This window comes from Pleurodeles waltl, chromosome 12, assembly GCF_031143425.1.
Source record: "Pleurodeles waltl isolate 20211129_DDA chromosome 12, aPleWal1.hap1.20221129, whole genome shotgun sequence".
In the NCBI taxonomy this organism is placed as follows: Eukaryota; Metazoa; Chordata; class Amphibia; order Caudata; family Salamandridae; genus Pleurodeles; species Pleurodeles waltl.
The window spans coordinates 37,493,354-37,519,597 of NC_090451.1; the positions used below are offsets into that span (position 1 = coordinate 37,493,354).

At 48.9% G+C, this 26,244-nt stretch overlaps 1 protein-coding gene across 1 annotated transcript in view; it reads left to right on the forward strand.

Annotated features, from left to right (window-relative positions):
- Positions 1-26,244, forward strand: part of SUGP1 (SURP and G-patch domain containing 1) — a 303,889-nt gene that overhangs the window by 16,416 nt on the left and 261,229 nt on the right. The window lies entirely within an intron of this gene.

Here is a 26,244-nt window from a genome sequence, read left to right on the forward strand (position 1 = left end):
CCTGCAAGAACTAACATTACTTTACCTCCCCCAGGAACTGTGAAAATTGCACTGTGTCCACTTTTAAAACAGCTAAATGTGTTTTATGTCAAAAGTATATATGCTATTGTGATTATTCAAAGTTCCTAAAGTACTTACCTGCAATACCTTTCAAATGAGATATTACATGCAGAATTTGAACTTGTGGTTCTTAAAATAAACTAAGAAAATATATTTTTCTATACAAAAACCTATTGGCTGGAATTGTCTCGGAGTGTGTGTTCCTCATTTATTGCCTGTGTGTATGTACAACAAATGCTTAACACTACTCCTTTGATAAGCCTACTGCTCGACCACACTACCACAAAATAGAGCATTAGTATTATCTCTTTTTGCCACTATCTTACCTCTAAGGGGAACCCTTGGACTCTGTGCATGCTATTCCTTACTTTGAAATAGCTCATACAGAGCCAACTTCCTATATTGGTGGATCAGCGGTGGGGTACAAGACTTTGCATTTGCTGGACTACTCAGCCAATACCTGATCACACGACAAATTCCAAAAATTGTCATTAGAAATTGATTTTTGCAATTTGAACTATTTTTCTTGTGTTAGTCCCTGTTAGCATTTCTTTTAGAGTATAAAAGTTTTGTGAAAGTTTGAATTAGACTCGAACTAGTTTTAGATTCTTAAAAAGTATTCCAACTTCTAGAAGCATAATGTCTAGTACAGAGATAAATGTGGTGGAACTCGACACCACCCCTTACCTCTATCTTAAGATGAGGGAGCTAAGGTCACTCTGTAAAATAAAGAAAATAGCAATGGGCCCCAGACCTTCCAAACTACAGCTCCAGGAGCTTTTGGCAGAGTTTGAAAAGGCCAACACCTCTGAGGATGGCATCACAGAGGATGAAGATAGTGACTTGGAGGAAAATTCCCACCTCCTAGTCCTACCTAGGGAGAACAGGTCCTCTCAAGCCCTGTCTCCAAATATAATAGTCAGAGATGCTGTTTCCATCACAGGAGGGACCAACCTCTCTGAAATCACTGAGGATAACTCCAGTGAAGAGGACATCCAGTTAGCCAGGATGGCCAAAAGATTGGCTTTGGAAAGACAGATCCTAGCCATAGAAAGGGAAAGACAAGAGATGGGCCTAGGACCCATCAATGGTGGCAGCAACATAAATAGGGTCAGAGATTCTCCTGACATGTTACAAATCCCTAAAGGGATTGTGACTAAATATGGAGATGACATCACCAAATGGTTCACAGCTTTTGAGAGGGCTTGTGTAACCAGAAAAGTAAACCAATCTCACTGGGGTGCTTTCCTTTGGGAAATGTTCACTGGAAAGTGTAGGGATAGACTCCTCACACTCTCTGGAAAAGATGCAGAATCCTATGACCTCATGAAGGGAACCCTGATTGAGGGCTTTGGATTCTCCACTGAGGAGTATAGGATTAGATTCAGGGGGGCTCAAAAATCCTCGAGCCAGACCTGGGTTGACTTTGTAGACTACTCAGTAAAAACACTAGATGGTTGGATTCAAGGCAGTGGTGTAAGTAATTATGATGGGCTGTACAATTTATTTGTGAAAGAACACCTATTAAGTAATTGTTTCAATGATAAACTGCATCAGCATCTGGTAGACCTAGGACCAATTTCTCCCCAAGAATTGGGAAAGAAGGCGGACCGTTGGGTCAAGACTAGGGTGTCCAAGACTTCCACAGGGGGTGACCAAAAGAAAGGGGTCACAAAGCCTCCCCAGGGGAAGGGTGGTGAGACATCAAAAAAAAAAAATAGTAAAGAGTCTTCTACAGGCCCCCAAAAACCTGCACAGGAGGGTGAGCCCAGAGCCTCTTCACAAACCAATTTTGGGTACAAGGGTAAAAACTTTGATCCCAAAAAGGCCTGGTGTCGTAGCTGTAGTCAGTCTGGACACCAAACTGGAGACAAGGCCTGTCCCAGGAAAAATACCACTTCTAACTCCACTCCAGCTAACACTGGAATGGCTAGTCTCCAAGTGGGATCAACAGTGTGCCCAGAGCAAATCAGGTGTGACACTGAAGCTACATTAGTCTCTGAGGGTGGGGTGGATTTAGCCACACTGGCTGCCTGGCCCCCTAACATGCAAAAATACAGGCAGCAACTCTTAATTAATGGGACAAGTGTAGAAGGCCTGAGGGATACAGGTGCCAGTGTCACTATGGTGACAGAGAAACTGGTTTCCCCTGTTCAATACCTGCTGGACAAACTTATCCAGTCACCAATGCTGACAATCAAACTAAAGTACATCCCATGGCTATGGTAACTTTAGAGTTGGGAGGTGTCAATGGCCTGAAACAGGTGGTGGTCTCCTCAAATATCCCAGTAGACTGTTTGCTTGGAAATGACCTGGAGTCCTCAGCATGGGCTGAGGTAGAACTGAAAACCCATGCAGTCATGCTAGGTATCCCTGAACTGGTGTGTGTCAAGACAAGGGCACAGTGCAAGGCTCAGGGTGAAAAAGTAGAACTGGAGCCTGGAAAAAGGGCCCAGCCTACCAAGAGGAAAGGAAAGCCAGCTGGGAAACCAGCTGCAACACAACAACAGAAAGAGAACCTCTCTTCTCAGGAAGATGTTCTGCCCTCTGAGGGAACTGAGCCTATGGAGCTGGAACCTCATCAGGTTGAGCTCTTAGGCCCAGGGGGACCCTCAAGGGAGGAGTTGTGTAAGGGACAAGAAACCTGTCCCTCTCTTGAAGGCCTTAGGCAGCAAGCTGCTGAAGAGTCCAATGGCAAGAAAACTGGAACACATAGGGTCTATTGGGAAGATGGACTCCTGTACACTGAGGCAAGAGATCCCAAACCTGGTGCCACTAGGAGAGTGGTAGTGCCTCAGGAGTTTAGAGAGTTTATTCTGACCTTAGCCCATGATATTCCCCTTGCTGGGCATTTGGGACAAACCAAGACGTGGGAGAGACTAGTCAACCACTTCTACTGGCCCAACATGTCCCAGAAAGTTAAGGAGTTTTGTGTCTCCTGTACCACCTGTCAAGCCAGTGGCAAGACAGGTGGACATCCAAAGGCCCCCCCCTCATTCCACTTCCAGTGGTGGGGGTCCCCTTTGAAAGAGTGGGTGTGGACATAGTGGGTCCACTTGAACCTCCCACAGCCTCAGGAAATATGTACATCCTAGTAGTAGTGGATCATGCTACTAGGTATCCTGAAGCTATTCCCCTTAGGTCGACTACTGCCCCTGCAGTAGCCAACGCCCTCATTGGTATCTTTACCAGAGTGGGCTTCCCTAAGGAGGTGGTGTCTGACAGAGGTACCAACTTCATGTCAGCATACCTGAAACACATGTGGAATGAGTGTGGAGTGACTTACAAGTTCACTACACCCTATCATCCACAAACGAATGGCCTTGTTGAGAGATTCAACAAGACATTAAAAGGCATGATCATGGGGCTCCCAGAAAAACTCAAAAGGAGATGGGATGTCCTCTTGCCATGTCTGCTTTTCGCTTACAGAGAGGTGCCTCAGAAGGGAGTAGGGTTCTCACCCTTTCAACTTATGTTTGGCCACCCTGTAAGGGGACCACTAGCTCTTGTTAAAGAAGGCTGGGAGAGACCTCTTCATGAGCCTAAACAAGACATAGTGGACTTTGTACTTGGCCTTCGCTCAAGGATGTCAGAGTACATAGAAAAGGCAAGCAAAAACCTTGAGGCCAGCCAACAGCTCCAGAAGTTTTGGTATGACCAAAAGGCTGCAATGGTTGAATTTCAACCAGGGCAGAAAGTCTGGGTTTTGGAGCCTGTGGCTCCCAGGGCACTTCAGGACAGATGGAGTGGCCCTTGCCCAGTGCTAGAGAAGAAGAGTCAGGTCACCTACCTGGTGGACCTAGGCACTAGCAGGAGCCCCAAGAGGGTGATCCATGTGAACCGCCTAAAGCTCTTCCATGACAGGGCTGATGTAAATCTGTTGATGGTAACAGATGAGGACCAGGAAGCTGAGAGTGAACCCCTCCCTGATCTCCTCTCATCAAACCCTAAAGATGGCACAGTGGATGGAGTGATCTATTCAGACACCCTCTCTGGCCAACAGCAATCTGATTGTAGGAAGGTCCTGCAACAGTTTGCTGAGCTCTTTTCCTTAACCCCTGGTCAGACACACCTGTGTACCCATGATGTGGACACAGGAGACAGCATGCCTGTCAAAAACAAAATCTTCAGACAGTCTGACTAAGTTAAAGAAAGCATCAAGGTGGAAGTCCACAAGATGCTGGAATTGGGAGTTATTGAGCACTCTGACAGCCCCTGGGCTAGCCCAGTGGTCTTAGTCCCCAAACCTCACACCAAAGATGGAAAGAGAGAGATGAGGTTTTGTGTGGACTACAGAGGACTTAATTCTGTCACCAAGACAGATGCCCATCCCATTCCTAGAGCTGATGAACTGATAGATAAATTAGGTGCTGCCAAATTCTTAAGTACCTTTGACTTAACAGCAGGGTACTGGCAAATCAAAATGGCACCTGGAGCAAAAGAAAAGACCGCATTCTCCACACCTGATGGGCATTATCAGTTCACTGTTATGCCCTTTGGTTTGAAGAATGCCCCTGCCACCCTCCAAAGGTTGGTGAATCAAGTCCTTGCTGGGTTGGAATCCTTTAGTGCAGCTTATCTTGATGATATTGCTGTCTTTAGCTCCACCTGGCAGGATCACCTGGTCCACCTGAGGAAGGTTTTGAAGGCTCTGCAATCAGCAGGCCTCTCTATCAAGGCATCCAAATGCCAGATAGGGCAGGGAACTGTGGTTTACTTGGGACACCTGGTAGGTGGAGGCCAAGTTCAGCCGCTCCAGCCTAAGATCCAGACTATTCTGGACTGGGCAGCTCCAAAAACCCAGACTTAAGTCAGGGCATTCCTTGGCTTGACTGGGTACTATAGGAGGTTTGTGAAGGGATATGGATCCATTGTGACAGCCCTCACAGAACTCACCTCCAAGAAAATGCCCAAGAAGGTAAACTGGACTGTAGAATGCCAACAGGCCTTTGACACCCTGAAACAAGCAATATGCACAGCACCAGTTCTAAAAGCTCCAGATTACTCCAAGCAATTCATTGTGCAGACAGATTCCTCTGAACATGGGATAGGGGAAGTTTTGTCCCAAACAAATGATGATGGCCTTGACCAGCCTGTTGCTTTCATTAGCAGGAGGTTACTCCCCAGGGAGCAGCGTTGGAGTGCCATTGAGAGGGAGGCCTTTGCTGTGGTTTGGTCCCTGAAGAAGCTGAGACATACCTCTTTGGTACTCACTTTGTAGTTCAAACTGACCACAGACCTCTCAGATGGCTGATGCAAATGAAAGGTGAAAATCCAAAACTGTTGAGGTGGTCCATCTCCCTACAGGGAATGGACTTTATAGTGGAACACAGACCTGGGACTGCCCATGCCAATGCAGATGGCCTTTCCAGGTTCTTCCACTTAGAAAATGAAGACTCTCTTGGGAAAGGTTAGTCTCATCCTCTTTCGTTTGGGGGGGTGGGTTGTGTAAGGAAATGCCTCCTTGGCATGGTTACCCCCTGACTTTTTGCCTTTGCTGATGCTATGTTTTGAATTGAAAGTGTGCTGAGGCCTGCTAACTAGGCCCCAGCACCAGTGTTCTTTCCCTAACCTGTACTTTTGTATCCACAATTGGCACACCCTGGCATCCAGATAAGTCCCTTGTGTAGGAAAGTACCATCTTGCCTGGCATGTTACCCCCATTTTTCACTGTATATATGTTGTTTTAGTTGTATGTGTCACTGGGACCCTGGTAACCCAGGGCCCCAGTGCTCATAAGTGTGCCTGAATGTGTTACCTGTGTAGTGACTAACTGTCTCACTGAGGCTCTGCTAATCAGAACCTCAGTGGTTATGCTCTCTCATTTCTTTCCAAATTGTCACTGACAGGCTAGTGACCATTTTTACCAATTTACATTGGCTTACTGGAACACCCTTATAATTCCCTAGTATATGGTACTGAGGTACCCAGGGTATTGGGGTTCCAGGAGATCCCTATGGGCTGCAGCATTTCTTTTGCCACCCATAGGGAGCTCTGACAATTCTTACACAGGCCTGCCACTGCAGCCTGAGGGAAATAACGTCCACGTTATTTCACAGCCATTTTACACTGCACTTAAGTAACTTATAAGTCACCTATATGTCTAACCTTTACCTGGTAAAGGTTAGGTGCAAAGTTACTTAGTGTGAGGGCACCCTGGCACTAGCCAAGGTGCCCCCACATTGTTCAGAGCCAATTCACTGAACTTTGTGAGTGCGGGGACACCATTACACGCGTGCACTACATATAGGTCACTACCTATATGTAGCTTCACCATGGTAACTCCGAATATGGCCATGTAACATGTCTATGATCATGGAATTGCCCCCTCTATGCCATCCTGGCATTGTTGGTACAATTCCATGATCCCAGTGGTCTGTAGCACAGACCCTGGTACTGCCAGACTGCCCTTCCTGGGGTTTCACTGCAGCTGCTGCTGCTGCCAACCCCTCAGACAGGCATCTGCCCTCCTGGGGTCCAGCCAGGCCTGGCCCAGGATGGCAGAACAAAGAACTTCCTCTGAGAGAGGGTGGGACACCCTCTCCCTTTGGAAAATGGTGTGAAGGCAGGGGAGGAGTAGCCTTCCCCAGCCTCTGGAAATGCTTTGTTGGGCACCGATGTGCCCAATTCTGCATAAGCCAGTCTACACCGGTTCAGGGACCCCTTAGCCCCTGCTCTGGCGCGAAACTGGACAAAGGAAAGGGGAGTGACCACTCCCCTGACCTGCACCTCCCCTGGGAGGTGTCCAGAGCTCCTCCAGTGTGCTCCAGACCTCTGCCATCTTGGAAACAGAGGTGCTGCTGGCACACTGGACTGCTCTGAGTGGCCAGTGCCACCAGGTGACGTCAGAGACTCCTGCTGATAGGCTCCTTCAGGTGTTAGTAGCCTTTCCTCTCTCCTAGGTAGCCAAACCCTCTTTTCTGGCTATTTAGGGTCTCTGTCTCTGGGGAAACTTTAGATAACGAATGCATGAGCTCAGCCGAGTTCCTCTGCATCTCTCTCTTCACCTTGTGATAAGGAATCGACCGCTGACCGCGCTGGAAGCCTGCAAACCTGCAACATAGTAGCAAAGACGACTACTGCAACTCTGTAACGCTGATCCTGCCGCCTTCTCGACTGTTTTCCTGCTTGTGCATGCTGTGGGGGTAGTCTGCCTCCTCTCTGCACCAGAAGCTCCGAAGAAATCTCCCGTGGGTCGACGGAATCTTCCCCCTGCAACCGCAGGCACCAAAAAGCTGCATTACCGGTCCCTTGGGTCTCCTCTCAGCACGACGAGCGAGGTCCCTCGAATCCAGCGACACCGTCCAAGTGACCCCCACAGTCCAGTGACTCTTCAGCCCAAGTTTGGTGGAGGTAAGTCCTTGCCTCACCTCGCTGGGCTGCATTGCTGGGAACCGCGACTTTGCAGCTACTCCGGCCCCTGTGCACTTCCGGCGGAAATCCTTCGTGCACAGCCAAGCCTGGGTCCACGGCACTCTAACCTGCATTGCACGACTTTCTAAGTTGGTCTCCGGCGACGTGGGACTCCTTTGTGCAACTTCGGCGAGCACCGTTTCACGCATCCTCGTAGTGCCTGTTTCTGGCACTTCTCCGGGTGCTACCTGCTTCAGTGAGGGCTCTTTGTCTTGCTCGACGTCCCCTCTCTCTGCAGGTCCAATTTGCGACCTCCTGGTCCCTCCTGGGCCCCAGCAGCGTCCAAAAACGGCAAACGCACGATTTGCGTGTAGCAAGGCTTGTTGGCGTCCACCCGGCGGGAAAACCCTTCTGCACGACTCTCCAAGGCGTGGGGGATCCATCCTCCAAAGGGGAAGTCTCTAGCCCTCGTCGTTCCTGCAGTATTCACAGTTCTTCAGCCTAGTAAGAGCTTCTTTGCACCAACCGCTGGCATTTCTTGGGCATCTGCCCATCTCCGAGTGGCTTGTGACTTTTGGACTTGGTCCCCTTGTTCCACAGGTACCCTCAGTCAGGAATCCATCGTTGTTGCATTACTGATTTGTGTTTTCCTTGCATTTTCCCTCTAACACGACTATTTTGTCCTTAGGGGAACTTTAGTGCACTTTGCACTCACTTTTCAGGGTCTTGGGGAGGGTTATTTTGCTAATTCTCACTATTTTCTAATAGTCCCAGCGACCCTCTACAAGGTCTCATAGGTTTGGGGTCCATTCGTGGTTCGCATTCCACTTCTGGAGTATATGGTTTGTGTTGCCCCTATCCCTATTGTAAAGAAATGGCTCCCTGTTGCAGTTACCCCCCACTTTTTGCCTGATACTGATGCTGACTTGACTGAGAAGTGTGCTGGGACCCTGCTAACCAGGCCCCAGCACCAGTGTTCCTTCACCTAAAATGTACCATTGTATCCACAATTGGCACACCCTGGCATTCAGATAAGTCCCTTGTAACTGGTACTTCTAGTACCAAGGGCCCTGATGCCAAGGAAGGTCTCTAAGGGCTGCAGCATGTCTTATGCCACCCTGGAGACCTCTCACTCAGCACAGACACACTGCTTGCCAGCTTGTGTGTGCTAGTGAGGACAAAACGAGTAAGTCGACATGGCACTCCCCTCAGGGTGCCATGCCAGCCTCTCACTGCCTATGCAGTATAGGTAAGACACCCCTCTAGCAGGCCTTACAGCCCTAAGGCAGGGTGCACTATACCATAGGTGAGGGTACCAGTGCATGAGCATGGTACCCCTACAGTGTCTAAACAAAACCTTAGACATTGTAAGTGCAGGGTAGCCATAAGAGTATATGGTCTGGGAGTCTGTCAAACACGAACTCCACAGCACCATAATGGCTACACTGAAAACTGGGAAGTTTGGTATCAAACTTCTCAGCACAATAAATGCACACTGATGCCAGTGTACATTTTATTGAAAAATACACCACAGAGGGCACCTTAGAGGTGCCCCCTGAAACTTAACCGACTATCTGTGTAGGCTGACTGGTTTTAGCAGCCTGCTACAAACCGAGACATGTTGCTGGCCCCATGGGGAGAGTGCCTTTGTCACTCTGAGGCCAGTAACAAAGCCTGCACTGGGTGGAGATGCTAACACCTCCCCCAGGCAGGAGCTGTGACACCTGGCGGTGAGCCTCAAAGGCTCACCCCTTTGTCACAGCCCAGCAGGGCACTCCAGCTTAGTGGAGTTGCCCGCCCCCTCCGGCCACGGCCCCCACTTTTGGCGGCAAGGCTGGAGGGAACAAAGAAAGCAACAAGGAGGAGTCACTGGCCAGTCAGGACAGCCCCTAAGGTGTCCTGAGCTGAAGTGACTCTAACTTTTAGAAATCCTCCATCTTGCAGATGGAGGATTCCCCCAATAGGGTTAGGATTGTGACCCCCTCCCCTTGGGAGGAGGCACAAAGAGGGTGTACCCACCCTCAGGGCTAGTAGCCATTGGCTACTAACCCCCCCGACCTAAACACGCCCTTAAATTTAGTATTTAAGGGCTACCCTGAACCCTAGAAAATCGGATTCCTGCAACAAGAAGGACTGCCCAGCTGAAAACCCCTGCAGCGGAAGACCAGAAGACGACAACTGCCTTGGCTCCAGAAACTCACCGGCCTGTCTCCTGCCTTCCAAAGATCCTGCTCCAGCGACGCCTTCCGAAGGGACCAGCGACCTCGACATCCTCTGAGGACTGCCCCTGCTTCGAAAAGACAAGAAACTCCCGAGGACAGCGGACCTGCTCCAAGAAAAGCTGCAACTTTGTTTCCAGCAGCTTTAAAGAACCCTGCAAGCTCCCCGCAAGAAGCGTGAGACTTGCAACACTGCACCCGGCGACCCCGACTCGGCTGGTGGAGATCCGACACCTCAGGAGGGACCCCAGGACTACTCTGATACTGTGAGTACCAAAACCTGTCCCCCCTGAGCCCCCACAGCGCCGCCTGCAGAGGGAATCCCGAGGCTTCCCCTGACCGCGACTCTTTGAACCTAAAGTCCCGACGCCTGGGAGAGACCCTGCACCCGCAGCCCCCAGGACCTGAAGGACCGGACTTTCACTGGAGAAGTGCCCCCCAGGAGTCCCTCTCCCTTGCCCAAGTGGAGGTTTCCCCGAGGAACCCCCCCCTTGCCTGCCTGCAGCGCTGAAGAGAGCCCGAGATCTCTCATAGACTAACATTGCGAACCCGACGCTTGTTTCTACACTGCACCCGGCCGCCCCCGCGCCGCTGAGGGTGAAATTTCTGTGTGGACTTGTGTCCCCCCCGGTGCCCTACAAAACCCCCCTGGTCTGCCCTCCGAAGACGCGGGTACTTACCTGCAAACAGACCGGAACCGGGGCACCCCCTTCTCTCCATTCTAGCCTATGTGTTTTGGGCACCACTTTGAACTCTGCACCTGACCGGCCCTGAGCTGCTGGTGTGGTGACTTTGGGGTTGCTCTGAACCCCCAACGGTGGGCTACCTTGGACCAAGAACTGAACCCTGTAAGTGTCTTACTTACCTGGTAAAACTAACAAATACTTACCTCCCCTAGGAACTGTGAAAATTGCACTAAGTGTCCACTTTTAAAACAGCTATTTGTGAATAACTTGAAAAGTATACATGCAATTTTGATGATTTGAAGTTCCTAAAGTACTTACCTGCAATACCTTTCGAATGAGCTATTACATGTAGAATTTGAACCTGTGGTTCTTAAAATAAACTAAGAAAAGATATTTTTTCTATAACAAAACCTATTGGCTGGATTTGTCTCTGAGTGTGTGTACCTCATTTATTGTCTATGTGTATGTACAACAAATGCTTAACACTACTCCTTGGATAAGCCTACTGCTCGACCACACTACCACAAAATAGAGCATTAGTATTATCTATTTTTACCACTATTTTACCTCTAAGGGGAACCCTTGGACTCTGTGCATGCTATTCCTTACTTTGAAATAGCACATACAGAGCCAACTTCCTACATTGGTGGATCAGCGGTGGGGTACAAGACTTTGCATTTGCTGGACTACTCAGCCAATACCTGATCACACGACAAATTCCAAAATTGTCATTAGAAATTGATTTTTGCAATTTGAAAAGTTTTCTAAATTCTTAAAAGACCTGCTAGGGCCTTGTGTTAGATCCTGTTTAGCATTTCTTTTAGAGTTTAAAAGTTTGTAAAAGTTTGAATTAGATTCTAGAACCAGTTGTAGATTCTTAAAAAGTATTCCAACTTTTAGAAGCAAAATGTCTAGCACAGATGTGACTGTGGTGGAACTCGACACCACACCTTACCTCCATCTTAAGATGAGGGAGCTAAGGTCACTCTGTAAAATAAAGAAAATAACAATGGGCCCCAAACCTACCAAAATACAGCTCCAGGAGCTTTTGGCAGAGTTTGAAAAGGCCAACCCCTCTGAGGGTGGCAACTCAGAGGAAGAGGATAGTGACTTGGAGGAAAATTCCCCCCTTCCAGTCCTATCTAGGGAGAACAGGGTCCCTCAAACCCTAACTCCAAAAATAATAGTCAGAGATGCTGGTTCCCTCACAGGAGAGACCAACACCTCTGAAATCACTGAGGATAACTCCAGTGAAGATGACCCCCTGTTAGCCAGGATGGTCAAAAGATTGGCTTTGGAAAAGCAGCTCCTAGCCATAGAAAGGGAAAGAAAAGAGATGGGCCTAGGTCCCATCAATGGTGGCAGCAACTTAAATAGGGTCAGAGATTCTCCTGACATCCTAAAAATCCCCAAAGGGATTGTAACAAAATATGAAGATGGTGATGACATCACCAAATGGTTCACAGCTTTTGAGAGGGCTTGTGTAACCAGAAAAGTGAACAGATCTCACTGGGGTGCTCTCCTTTGGGAAATGTTCACTGGAAAGTGTAGGGATAGACTCCTCACACTCTCTGGAAAAGATGCAGAATCTTATGACCTCATGAAGGGTACCCTGATTGAGGGCTTTGGATTCTCCACTGAGGAGTATAGAATTAGATTCAGGGGGGCTCAAAAATCCTCGAGCCAGACCTGGGTTGATTTTGTAGACTACTCAGTAAAAACACTAGATGGTTGGTTAACTGGAAATGAAGTGTGTGACTATGTTGGGCTTTATAATTTGTTTATGAAAGAACACATTTTAAGTAACTGCTTCAATGAAAAGTTGCATCAGTATCTGGTAGACCTAGGTCCAATTTCTCCCCAAGAATTGGGAAAGAAGGCAGACCACTGGGTCAAGACTAGGGTAACCAAAACTTCCACTGGGGGTGACCAAAAGAAAGGGGTTACAAAAACTCCCCAGGAGAAAGTGGGTAACACTAGAAACAAAGAAAAAGAGTCCTCTGTAGGCCCCCAAAAACCAGAACAGGTGGGTGGGCCCCCAGACACAACCCAAAACAAAGGTGGGTACCAGGGTAAGAACTGGGATGCCACTAAGGCATGGTGCCACAACTGTAAACAGTCTGGGCACCACACCAAGGACACTTCTTGTCCCAAAAACAAACCCCAGAACAAAATTCCTGGGGTAACCAGTGTAGCCATGGGAGATGACTCCTCAGATGAGGAGGTCTTCCTAGCCTTCAACTGGAAACAGGGCCCAACAGGTGAGTTGGAGATTCCAGAGGGAAGTAGACACTTCCACCACCTACTGGTGAATGGAATCCCAACCACTGCCCTGAGAGACACTTGTGCCAGTCACACTATTGTGCATGACAGGCTGGTGCTCTCAAACCAGTACATCCCAGGTGAGACTGCCAGGGTAAGAGTTAGCCTAGACAGGGTCACTAAGAGGCCTGTGGCTTTAGTGCCCATAGAAGTGGGTGGCACTCTTAGCTGGAGAAGGGTAGTAGTCAGTACAGACCTCCCCCTTGATTGTCTCCTTGGAAATGACTACCCAGAGGTTAGTCAGAGCCCAAGAGAGAAACTGGTCCAGTGCCAGTCCTCTCCCAAGGATTCTGGAAGTCCTGCCTCTGCAGTAAATGCAAGCAGGCCCCAGAAGAAGAAGAAAAGAAAACAGAGTAGGAAGGGTGGACAACCTTTAGCCAAGGTTACAGCAAGCCAAGGAGATTTTGCTCCAGTAGGGGAGAACTCCAAAAATGGCCCTGATAAAGTCCAACCTGACCCACAAGAAGTCCTGGCTAGTCAGGCAACTGTTAAACCTGAGTGGGTGGCTCCTCAGCTAACAGAAGAAAGAGTGGAAGAAGGGTGTTTACTACAAGATGTGGTAACCCCCCACTCTAATACAGCAGACAGGCAACCTGAACCCAAAGAAGCCTGTAACTTAGCCCCTTCCCTTTTAGGTGAAGAGCTAAAGGTGTGGTTCTGGGCACTGACAGCTGTCGGTGGCCTCTGCTGGGTGTTAGCCTTTATGGCTGCACTATCCTTAGCATGGTGGTCTGACCCCATGCCAAATAGCAAGTTAGGCCCCCTGACCCTATTGGTCATGGTGGGGTTACTCCAGCTCTGGGTAACCTCTCTGGGTAAGCTAGGGGTAACCCTGGCCAAGATAAGGTTAGCAGAGGTGGATACCTCTAAGACCAAAATAGAAAGAATGGGTGGAGACATTGAAGAGGCAGACAAGAGGCAATTCAGACTAGGTCCTATCACTGTGGAAGTGGGTCAGTTCCCCAAAGGGAATGACCTGAACAGAAGGATGTAAGGCAGAGTAGGCCCTGCAACTAACCAGCCTATTTCTCCTACTCTTCCTCGCCTGACAGACTAGGAAGACTCTCCCAGCTTGGGCTGAGTCTCCTGGCCTGTGGGCTGGGGGGGGCTTGTGTAAAGAAATGGCTCCCTGTTGCAGTTACCCCCCACTTTTTGCCTGATACTGATGCTGACTTGACTGAGAAGTGTGCTGGGACCCTGCTAACCAGGCCCCAGCACCAGTGTTCCTTCACCTAAAATGTACCATTGTATCCACAATTGGCACACCCTGGCATTCAGATAAGTCCCTTGTAACTGGTACTTCTAGTACCAAGGGCCCTGATGCCAAGGAAGGTCTCTAAGGGCTGCAGCATGTCTTATGCCACCCTGGAGACCTCTCACTCAGCACAGACACACTGCTTGCCAGCTTGTGTGTGCTAGTGAGGACAAAACGAGTAAGTCGACATGGCACTCCCCTCAGGGTGCCATGCCAGCCTCTCACTGCCTATGCAGTATAGGTAAGACACCCCTCTAGCAGGCCTTACAGCCCTAAGGCAGGGTGCACTATACCATAGGTGAGGGTACCAGTGCATGAGCATGGTACCCCTACAGTGTCTAAACAAAACCTTAGACATTGTAAGTGCAGGGTAGCCATAAGAGTATATGGTCTGGGAGTCTGTCAAACACGAACTCCACAGCACCATAATGGCTACACTGAAAACTGGGAAGTTTGGTATCAAACTTCTCAGCACAATAAATGCACACTGATGCCAGTGTACATTTTATTGAAAAATACACCACAGAGGGCACCTTAGAGGTGCCCCCTGAAACTTAACCGACTATCTGTGTAGGCTGACTAGTTTTAGCAGCCTGCTACAAACCGAGACATGTTGCTGGCCCCATGGGGAGAGTGCCTTTGTCACTCTGAGGCCAGTAACAAAGCCTGCACTGGGTGGAGATGCTAACACCTCCCCCAGGCAGGAGCTGTGACACCTGGCGGTGAGCCTCAAAGGCTCACCCCTTTGTCACAGCCCAGCAGGGCACTCCAGCTTAGTGGAGTTGCCCGCCCCCTCCGGCCACGGCCCCCACTTTTGGCGGCAAGGCTGGAGGGAACAAAGAAAGCAACAAGGAGGAGTCACTGGCCAGTCAGGACAGCCCCTAAGGTGTCCTGAGCTGAAGTGACTCTAACTTTTAGAAATCCTCCATCTTGCAGATGGAGGATTCCCCCAATAGGGTTAGGATTGTGACCCCCTCCCCTTGGGAGGAGGCACAAAGAGGGTGTACCCACCCTCAGGGCTAGTAGCCATTGGCTACTAACCCCCCCGACCTAAACACGCCCTTAAATTTAGTATTTAAGGGCTACCCTGAACCCTAGAAAATCGGATTCCTGCAACAAGAAGAAGGACTGCCCAGCTGAAAACCCCTGCAGCGGAAGACCAGAAGACGACAACTGCCTTGGCTCCAGAAACTCACCGGCCTGTCTCCTGCCTTCCAAAGATCCTGCTCCAGCGACGCCTTCCGAAGGGACCAGCGACCTCGACATCCTCTGAGGACTGCCCCTGCTTCGAAAAGACAAGAAACTCCCGAGGACAGCGGACCTGCTCCAAGAAAAGCTGCAACTTTGTTTCCAGCAGCTTTAAAGAACCCTGCAAGCTCCCCGCAAGAAGCGTGAGACTTGCAACACTGCACCCGGCGACCCCGACTCGGCTGGTGGAGATCTGACACCTCAGGAGGGACCCCAGGACTACTCTGATACTGTGAGTACCAAAACCTGTCCCCCCTGAGCCCCCACAGCGCCGCCTGCAGAGGGAATCCCGAGGCTTCCCCTGACCGCGACTCTTTGAACCTAAAGTCCCGACGCCTGGGAGAGACCCTGCACCCGCAGCCCCCAGGACCTGAAGGACCGGACTTTCACTGGAGAAGTGACCCCCAGGAGTCCCTCTCCCTTGCCCAAGTGGAGGTTTCCCCGAGGAACCCCCCCCTTGCCTGCCTGCAGCGCTGAAGAGAGCCCGAGATCTCTCATAGACTAACATTGCGAACCTGACGCTTGTTTCTACACTGCACCCGGCCGCCCCCGCGCCGCTGAGGGTGAAATTTCTGTGTGGACTTGTGTCCCCCCCGGTGCCCTACAAAACCCCCCTGGTCTGCCCTCCGAAGACGCGGGTACTTACCTGCAAACAGACCGGAACCGGGGCACCCCCTTCTCTCCATTCTAGCCTATGTGTTTTGGGCACCACTTTGAACTCTGCACCTGACCGGCCCTGAGCTGCTGGTGTGGTGACTTTGGGGTTGCTCTGAACCCCCAACGGTGGGCTACCTTGGACCAAGAACTGAACCCTGTAAGTGTCTTACTTACCTGGTAAAACTAACAAATACTTACCTCCCCTAGGAACTGTGAAAATTGCACTAAGTGTCCACTTTTAAAACAGCTATTTGTGAATAACTTGAAAAGTATACATGCAATTTTGATGATTTGAAGTTCCTAAAGTACTTACCTGCAATACCTTTCGAATGAGCTATTACATGTAGAATTTGAACCTGTGGTTCTTAAAATAAACTAAGAAAAGATATTTTTTCTATAACAAAACCTATTGGCTGGATTTGTCTCTGAGTGTGTGTACCTCATTTATTGTCTATGTGTATGTACAACAAATGCTTAACACTACTCCTTGGATAAGCCTACTGCTCGACCACACTACCACAAAATAGAGCATTAGTATTATCTATTTTTACCACTATTTTACCTCTAAGGGGAACCCTTGGACTCTGTGCATGCTATTCCTTACTTTGAAATAGCACATACAGAGCCAACTTCCTACATTGGTGGATCAGCGGTGGGGTACAAGACTTTGCATTTGCTGGACTACTCAGCCAATACCTGATCACACGACAAATTCCAAAATTGTCATTAGAAATTGATTTTTGCAATTTGAAAAGTTTTCTAAATTCTTAAAAGACCTGCTAGGGCCTTGTGTTAGATCCTGTTTAGCATTTCTTTTAGAGTTTAAAAGTTTGTAAAAGTTTGAATTAGATTCTAGAACCAGTTGTAGATTCTTAAAAAGTATTCCAACTTTTAGAAGCAAAATGTCTAGCACAGATGTGACTGTGGTGGAACTCGACACCACACCTTACCTCCATCTTAAGATGAGGGAGCTAAGGTCACTCTGTAAAATAAAGAAAATAACAATGGGCCCCAAACCTACCAAAATACAGCTCCAGGAGCTTTTGGCAGAGTTTGAAAAGGCCAACCCCTCTGAGGGTGGCAACTCAGAGGAAGAGGATAGTGACTTGGAGGAAAATTCCCCCCTACCAGTCCTATCTAGGGAGAACAGGGTCCCTCAAACCCTAACTCCAAAAATAATAGTCAGAGATGCTGGTTCCCTCACAGGAGAGACCAACACCTCTGAAATCACTGAGGATAACTCCAGTGAAGATGACCCCCTGTTAGCCAGGATGGTCAAAAGATTGGCTTTGGAAAAGCAGCTCCTAGCCATAGAAAGGGAAAGAAAAGAGATGGGCCTAGGTCCCATCAATGGTGGCAGCAACTTAAATAGGGTCAGAGATTCTCCTGACATCCTAAAAATCCCCAAAGGGATTGTAACAAAATATGAAGATGGTGATGACATCACCAAATGGTTCACAGCTTTTGAGAGGGCTTGTGTAACCAGAAAAGTGAACAGATCTCACTGGGGTGCTCTCCTTTGGGAAATGTTCACTGGAAAGTGTAGGGATAGACTCCTCACACTCTCTGGAAAAGATGCAGAATCTTATGACCTCATGAAGGGTACCCTGATTGAGGGCTTTGGATTCTCCACTGAGGAGTATAGAATTAGATTCAGGGGGGCTCAAAAATCCTCGAGCCAGACCTGGGTTGATTTTGTAGACTACTCAGTAAAAACACTAGATGGTTGGTTAACTGGAAATGAAGTGTGTGACTATGTTGGGCTTTATAATTTGTTTATGAAAGAACACATTTTAAGTAACTGCTTCAATGAAAAGTTGCATCAGTATCTGGTAGACCTAGGTCCAATTTCTCCCCAAGAATTGGGAAAGAAGGCAGACCACTGGGTCAAGACTAGGGTAACCAAAACTTCCACTGGGGGTGACCAAAAGAAAGGGGTTACAAAAACTCCCCAGGAGAAAGTGGGTAACACTAGAAACAAAGAAAAAGAGTCCTCTGTAGGCCCCCAAAAACCAGAACAGGTGGGTGGGCCCCCAGACACAACCCAAAACAAAGGTGGGTACCAGGGTAAGAACTGGGATGCCACTAAGGCATGGTGCCACAACTGTAAACAGTCTGGGCACCACACCAAGGACACTTCTTGTCCCAAAAACAAACCCCAGAACAAAATTCCTGGGGTAACCAGTGTAGCCATGGGAGATGACTCCTCAGATGAGGAGGTCTTCCTAGCCTTCAACTGGAAACAGGGCCCAACAGGTGAGTTGGAGATTCCAGAGGGAAGTAGACACTTCCACCACCTACTGGTGAATGGAATCCCAACCACTGCCCTGAGAGACACTTGTGCCAGTCACACTATTGTGCATGACAGGCTGGTGCTCTCAAACCAGTACATCCCAGGTGAGACTGCCAGGGTAAGAGTTAGCCTAGACAGGGTCACTAAGAGGCCTGTGGCTTTAGTGCCCATAGAAGTGGGTGGCACTCTTAGCTGGAGAAGGGTAGTAGTCAGTACAGACCTCCCCCTTGATTGTCTCCTTGGAAATGACTACCCAGAGGTTAGTCAGAGCCCAAGAGAGAAACTGGTCCAGTGCCAGTCCTCTCCCAAGGATTCTGGAAGTCCTGCCTCTGCAGTAAATGCAAGCAGGCCCCAGAAGAAGAAGAAAAGAAAACAGAGTAGGAAGGGTGGACAACCTTTAGCCAAGGTTACAGCAAGCCAAGGAGATTTTGCTCCAGTAGGGGAGAACTCCAAAAATGGCCCTGATAAAGTCCAACCTGACCCACAAGAAGTCCTGGCTAGTCAGGCAACTGTTAAACCTGAGTGGGTGGCTCCTCAGCTAACAGAAGAAAGAGTGGAAGAAGGGTGTTTACTACAAGATGTGGTAACCCCCCACTCTAATACAGCAGACAGGCAACCTGAACCCAAAGAAGCCTGTAACTTAGCCCCTTCCCTTTTAGGTGAAGAGCTAAAGGTGTGGTTCTGGGCACTGACAGCTGTCGGTGGCCTCTGCTGGGTGTTAGCCTTTATGGCTGCACTATCCTTAGCATGGTGGTCTGACCCCATGCCAAATAGCAAGTTAGGCCCCCTGACCCTATTGGTCATGGTGGGGTTACTCCAGCTCTGGGTAACCTCTCTGGGTAAGCTAGGGGTAACCCTGGCCAAGATAAGGTTAGCAGAGGTGGATACCTCTAAGACCAAAATAGAAAGAATGGGTGGAGACATTGAAGAGGCAGACAAGAGGCAATTCAGACTAGGTCCTATCACTGTGGAAGTGGGTCAGTTCCCCAAAGGGAATGACCTGAACAGAAGGATGTAAGGCAGAGTAGGCCCTGCAACTAACCAGCCTATTTCTCCTACTCTTCCTCGCCTGACAGACTAGGAAGACTCTCCCAGCTTGGGCTGAGTCTCCTGGCCTGTGGGCTGGGGGGGGCTTGTGTAAAGAAATGGCTCCCTGTTGCAGTTACCCCCCACTTTTTGCCTGATACTGATGCTGACTTGACTGAGAAGTGTGCTGGGACCCTGCTAACCAGGCCCCAGCACCAGTGTTCCTTCACCTAAAATGTACCATTGTATCCACAATTGGCACACCCTGGCATTCAGATAAGTCCCTTGTAACTGGTACTTCTAGTACCAAGGGCCCTGATGCCAAGGAAGGTCTCTAAGGGCTGCAGCATGTCTTATGCCACCCTGGAGACCTCTCACTCAGCACAGACACACTGCTTGCCAGCTTGTGTGTGCTAGTGAGGACAAAACGAGTAAGTCGACATGGCACTCCCCTCAGGGTGCCATGCCAGCCTCTCACTGCCTATGCAGTATAGGTAAGACACCCCTCTAGCAGGCCTTACAGCCCTAAGGCAGGGTGCACTATACCATAGGTGAGGGTACCAGTGCATGAGCATGGTACCCCTACAGTGTCTAAACAAAACCTTAGACATTGTAAGTGCAGGGTAGCCATAAGAGTATATGGTCTGGGAGTCTGTCAAACACGAACTCCACAGCACCATAATGGCTACACTGAAAACTGGGAAGTTTGGTATCAAACTTCTCAGCACAATAAATGCACACTGATGCCAGTGTACATTTTATTGAAAAATACACCACAGAGGGCACCTTAGAGGTGCCCCCTGAAACTTAACCGACTATCTGTGTAGGCTGACTAGTTTTAGCAGCCTGCTACAAACCGAGACATGTTGCTGGCCCCATGGGGAGAGTGCCTTTGTCACTCTGAGGCCAGTAACAAAGCCTGCACTGGGTGGAGATGCTAACACCTCCCCCAGGCAGGAGCTGTGACACCTGGCGGTGAGCCTCAAAGGCTCACCCCTTTGTCACAGCCCAGCAGGGCACTCCAGCTTAGTGGAGTTGCCCGCCCCCTCCGGCCACGGCCCCCACTTTTGGCGGCAAGGCTGGAGGGAACAAAGAAAGCAACAAGGAGGAGTCACTGGCCAGTCAGGACAGCCCCTAAGGTGTCCTGAGCTGAAGTGACTCTAACTTTTAGAAATCCTCCATCTTGCAGATGGAGGATTCCCCCAATAGGGTTAGGATTGTGACCCCCTCCCCTTGGGAGGAGGCACAAAGAGGGTGTACCCACCCTCAGGGCTAGTAGCCATTGGCTACTAACCCCCCCGACCTAAACACGCCCTTAAATTTAGTATTTAAGGGCTACCCTGAACCCTAGAAAATCGGATTCCTGCAACAAGAAGAAGGACTGCCCAGCTGAAAACCCCTGCAGCGGAAGACCAGAAGACGACAACTGCCTTGGCTCCAGAAACTCACCGGCCTGTCTCCTGCCTTCCAAAGATCCTGCTCCAGCGACGCCTTCCGAAGGGACCAGCGACCTCGACATCCTCTGAGGACTGCCCCTGCTTCGAAAAGACAAGAAACTCCCGAGGACAGCGGACCTGCTCCAAGAAAAGCTGCAACTTTGTTTCCAGCAGCTTTAAAGAACCCTGCAAGCTCCCCGCAAGAAGCGTGAGACTTGCAACACTGCACCCGGCGACCCCGACTCGGCTGGTGGAGATCTGACACCTCAGGAGGGACCCCAGGACTACTCTGATACTGTGAGTACCAAAACCTGTCCCCCCTGAGCCCCCACAGCGCCGCCTGCAGAGGGAATCCCGAGGCTTCCCCTGACCGCGACTCTTTGAACCTAAAGTCCCGACGCCTGGGAGAGACCCTGCACCCGCAGCCCCCAGGACCTGAAGGACCGGACTTTCACTGGAGAAGTGACCCCCAGGAGTCCCTCTCCCTTGCCCAAGTGGAGGTTTCCCCGAGGAACCCCCCCCTTGCCTGCCTGCAGCGCTGAAGAGAGCCCGAGATCTCTCATAGACTAACATTGCGAACCTGACGCTTGTTTCTACACTGCACCCGGCCGCCCCCGCGCCGCTGAGGGTGAAATTTCTGTGTGGACTTGTGTCCCCCCCGGTGCCCTACAAAACCCCCCTGGTCTGCCCTCCGAAGACGCGGGTACTTACCTGCAAACAGACCGGAACCGGGGCACCCCCTTCTCTCCATTCTAGCCTATGTGTTTTGGGCACCACTTTGAACTCTGCACCTGACCGGCCCTGAGCTGCTGGTGTGGTGACTTTGGGGTTGCTCTGAACCCCCAACGGTGGGCTACCTTGGACCAAGAACTGAACCCTGTAAGTGTCTTACTTACCTGGTAAAACTAACAAATACTTACCTCCCCTAGGAACTGTGAAAATTGCACTAAGTGTCCACTTTTAAAACAGCTATTTGTGAATAACTTGAAAAGTATACATGCAATTTTGATGATTTGAAGTTCCTAAAGTACTTACCTGCAATACCTTTCGAATGAGCTATTACATGTAGAATTTGAACCTGTGGTTCTTAAAATAAACTAAGAAAAGATATTTTTTCTATAACAAAACCTATTGGCTGGATTTGTCTCTGAGTGTGTGTACCTCATTTATTGTCTATGTGTATGTACAACAAATGCTTAACACTACTCCTTGGATAAGCCTACTGCTCGACCACACTACCACAAAATAGAGCATTAGTATTATCTATTTTTACCACTATTTTACCTCTAAGGGGAACCCTTGGACTCTGTGCATGCTATTCCTTACTTTGAAATAGCACATACAGAGCCAACTTCCTACACCTATGTTTCCCCATTGCATCCTATTGTAACTATACATTGTTTGCACTGTTTTCTAAGACTATACTGCATATTTTTGCTATTGTGTATATATATCTTGTGTATATTTCCTATCCTCTCACTGAGGGTACACTCTAAGATACTTTGGCATATTGTCATAAAAATAAAGTACCTTTATTTTTAGTATAACTGTGTATTGTGTTTTCTTATGATATTGTGCATATGACACTAAGTGGTACTGTAGTAGCTTCACACGTCTCCTAGTTCAGCCTAAGCTGCTCTGCTAAGCTACCATTATCTATCAGCCTAAGCTGCTAGACACCCTATACACTAATAAGGGATAACTGGGCCTGGTGCAAAGTGCAAGTACCCCTTGGTACTCACTACAAGCCAGTCCAGCCTCCTACATTGGTTGTGCAGCGGTGGGATAAGTGCTTGAGACTACTTACCACTCTTGTCATTGTACTTTTCATAAGAGAAAAATATACAAAACAAGGTCAGTGTATATACACATAGCCAAAAAGTTTTGCATTTCCTCTTTTCACTCTTTTCTAAGTGCTGAAAAGTACTTCTAAACTTTCAAAAAGTTCTTAAAAGTTTAAAAAGTTTTTTTTCTGTCTTTCCAAAAAGTTCTGAAAACTTTTTTCTCTTTTTCTATCACTTTAACTCTCTCTAAAAAATGTCTGGCACAGGAAAAAATGTTGAACTGTCCAAACTTGCATATGATCACCTTAGCTGGAAAGGAGCAAGGAGTCTCTGCATAGAGAGAGGTTTGAGTGTAGGGAAGAATCCTTCCTTAGAACTGTTAATTAATATGCTTAGAGTACAGGATAAGGCCATAAGTGCCCAATCTGTAGAAAAAGTAGCTAATCGTTCTCAAACTGATCCAGGGACTCCCCCAGGAAAAGGTTCAGGAAAGAAACTTCTCAGCCTGCCCATTACTAGACAGTCTAGCATAGTACACTAATAAGGGATAACTGGGCCTGGTGCAAAGTGCAAGTACCCCTTGGTACTCACTACAAGCCAGTCCAGCCTCCTACACCTTGTAACTGGTACCCCTGGTACCAAGGGCCCTGGTGCCAGGGAAGGTCTCTAAGGGCTGCAGCATGTCTTATGCCACCCTGGGGACCCCTCACTCAGCACAGACACACTGCTTGCCAGCTTGTGTGTGCTGGTGAGAACAAAATGAGTAAGTCGACATGGCACTCCCCTCAGGGTGCCATGCCAGCCTCTCACTGCCTATGCAGTATAGATAAGTCACCCCTCTAGCAGGCCTTACAGCCCTAAGGCAGGGTGCACTATACCATAGGTGAGGGCACCAGTGCATGAGCACTGTGCCCCTACAGTGTCTAAGCCAAACCTTAGACATTGTAAGTGCAGGGTAGCCATAAGAGTATATGGTCTGGGAGTCTGTCAAACACGAACTCCACAGCACCATAATGGCTACACTGAAAACTGGGAAGTTTGGTATCAAACTTCTCAGCACAATAAAGGCACACTGATGCCAGTGTACATTTTATTGTAAACTACACCCCAGAGGGCACCTTAGAGGTGCCCCCTGAAACTGTATCCAACTACCTGTGTAGGCTGACTGGTTCCAGCAGCCTGCCACCCCCGAGACATGTTGCTGGCCACATGGGGAGAGTGCCTTTGTCACTCTGTGGCCAGTAACAAAGCCTGCACTGGGTGGAGATGCTATCACCTCCCCCAGGCAGGAGCTGTAACACCTGGCGGTGAGCCTCAAAGGCTCACCCCCTTTGTTCCAGCCCCGCAGGACACTCCAGCTAGTGGAGTTGCCCGCCCCCTCCGGCCACGGCCCCCACTTTTGGCGGCAAGGCCGGAGGAAATAAAGAGAATAACAAGGAGGAGTCACTGGCCAGTCAGGACAGCCCCTAAGGTGTCCTGAGCTGAAGTGACTCTAACTTTTAGAAATCCTCCATCTTGCAGATGGAGGATTCCCCCAATAGGGATTGGAATGTGACCCCCTCCCCTTGGGAGGAGGCACAAAGAGGGTGTACCCACCCTCAGGGCTAGTAGCCATTGGCTAATAACCCCCCAGACCTAAACACGCCCTTAAATTAAGTATTTAAGGGCTCCCCTGAATCTAAGAATTTAGATTCCTGCAACTTACAGAAGAAGAGGACTGCTGAGCTGAAAAACCCCTGCAGAAGAAGAAAGAAGACACCAACTGCTTTGGCCCCAGTCCTACCGGCCTGTCTCCTACCTTCAAAAGAAAACTGCTCCAGCGACGCTTTCCCCAGGACCGGCGACCTCTGAATCCTCAGAGGACTGCCCTGCTTCAGAAAGACCAAGAAACTCCCGAGGACAGCGGCCCTGTTCCACAAAGACTGCAACTTTGTTTCAGAGGAGCAGATTTAAAGACCCCTGCAATCCCCGCAAGAAGCGTGAGACTGGCAACACTGCACCCGGCGACCCCGACTCGACTGGTGAAGAAACAACGCTACAGGGAGGACCCTCCGGCGACTCCAAGACTGTGAGTAACCAAAGTTGTCCCCCCTGAGCCCCCACAGCGACGCCTGCAGAGGGAATCCCGAGGCTCCCCCTGACCGCGACTGCCTGACTCTGAAATCCCGACGCCTGGTAAAGACTCTGCACCCGCAGCCCCCAGGACCTGATAGATCGGAACTCCAGTGCAGGAGTGACCCCCAAGAGGCCATCTCCCTTGCCCAGGTGGTGGCTACCCCGAGGAATCCCCAACTTCCTACCTTAACCCAAAAATATTTTTTTGGGTAAAGCAAACTTAGAATAAAGTATTCTCTGGTTAATACATGTGTCCAGATATTCAGTCCTAAAACTACCTCTGTGTAATCCCAGAACTAACTCCTTTATTAATATGGGTACACAGGGTAGGGTTAAAAACAAAAATTGTTCTGCCATCAGGAACAACGTCAGGGGGTGCTACTGAGTGGTAAGAACTCACCACACCCCGATGTTATCTAACGCCACTATGTTTTGGCCCTCAGTCAGGATACATACGTATTTAGGTGAAGGGTTCTGGGCCTTTCTTGGGAATTAAAAAAACAATACAAAAAAAAAAACTATTGTCCGTCAACGCATGCCTTAGTCATGTCATTTTGTAAAGTAAGCCTTCTCTATTACTTTTATGTGGCCTATGCACCTAAGGAGAAATAAAAAAAAAAAAAAACAGGAATCGGAACAGTTTGTCTGATATATAGATCCAATATAGGTGAATCACTCTGAACACACAGTGGATTACACATTTTTCACTTCTATTAAAATAAAATATTTCAATACGTGAAAGTAGATGTGAACATCCAACACTTGTGTTCACCACTTGCCCTGCAGTCATCAGGGTCATATCATATCAGTCTCTGTGCGGGGGGGGGGCACACCTGTAGTCCCACACTGAAGAATGTATCAGAATCAGTCCATCTATAACCTAATAAAAATACCAAGCCCAATGTCTAACTTTATTCTATGGCACCATTGGAGGAGGGAAGTACTGGTTTGAATACTCATATACATAATGCTAAGAGAGATGTGTGAGGAATGGAACCGGTTCTTGATGATAATGTACACCCAACTGGATCGGGAAAGCAGAAATACAAAAAAAAAAAAAAAACTAACAAAAACTACATCAAGAATGAGAGGTGTCCACCACAGAGTAACATCTCCTTAAAGATTGTTCTGAAGCCACAGTCTCATTCCTCCCACGACGACTCCTTACTACGTCAAGGTGAAGGAGCTGCCCAGTCACCTAAAGCTGTGCCTCCAGTGTGCTGCCCCATCTGCCGGTTTATGGCCCAACCCTTCTTTAAGAGTCGATCGCAGACGCACTGCAAACTGAGTCGGTGCACCTGGGGATGATGGGAAATGTAGTCCGCAGGGACGTCGCATCCTAGTTGAGAGGGTCCCCGGTATTGACCAGAGAACACACTGATGTCCTTTTCCCCAAAGACCTTTTTTTGGGTTAAGATTGAGACTACCAGATTGGCTCTGTTTTAACTCAGTTGGGCAGACTGGTTGACGATGAAGCATGCCACAGTTATGTGGGTGAGGCCTTTCCATCAATAAATGGGTGTATTTGGTTATATTTAAGGAGCCCGGTTGGTGAGGGTCTGGGACCCCCCCATCAGTTAGCCTATATGGATATCTACCTTGTTGTGATACTTGTGCGACGACTAGAGGCTGTAGGGCAGACGATTTGGTCTTCTACCTCTCTTGTGTAAGGATTTTGATATTTTTTTTAATCCCCTTAAATGTTCTGGTAGGCATCTTTGAAATAACGCAAACAAGCAAATTGGAACGCCACATAACATTATGTTCCTAATGCCTATGCATCTGGTTTG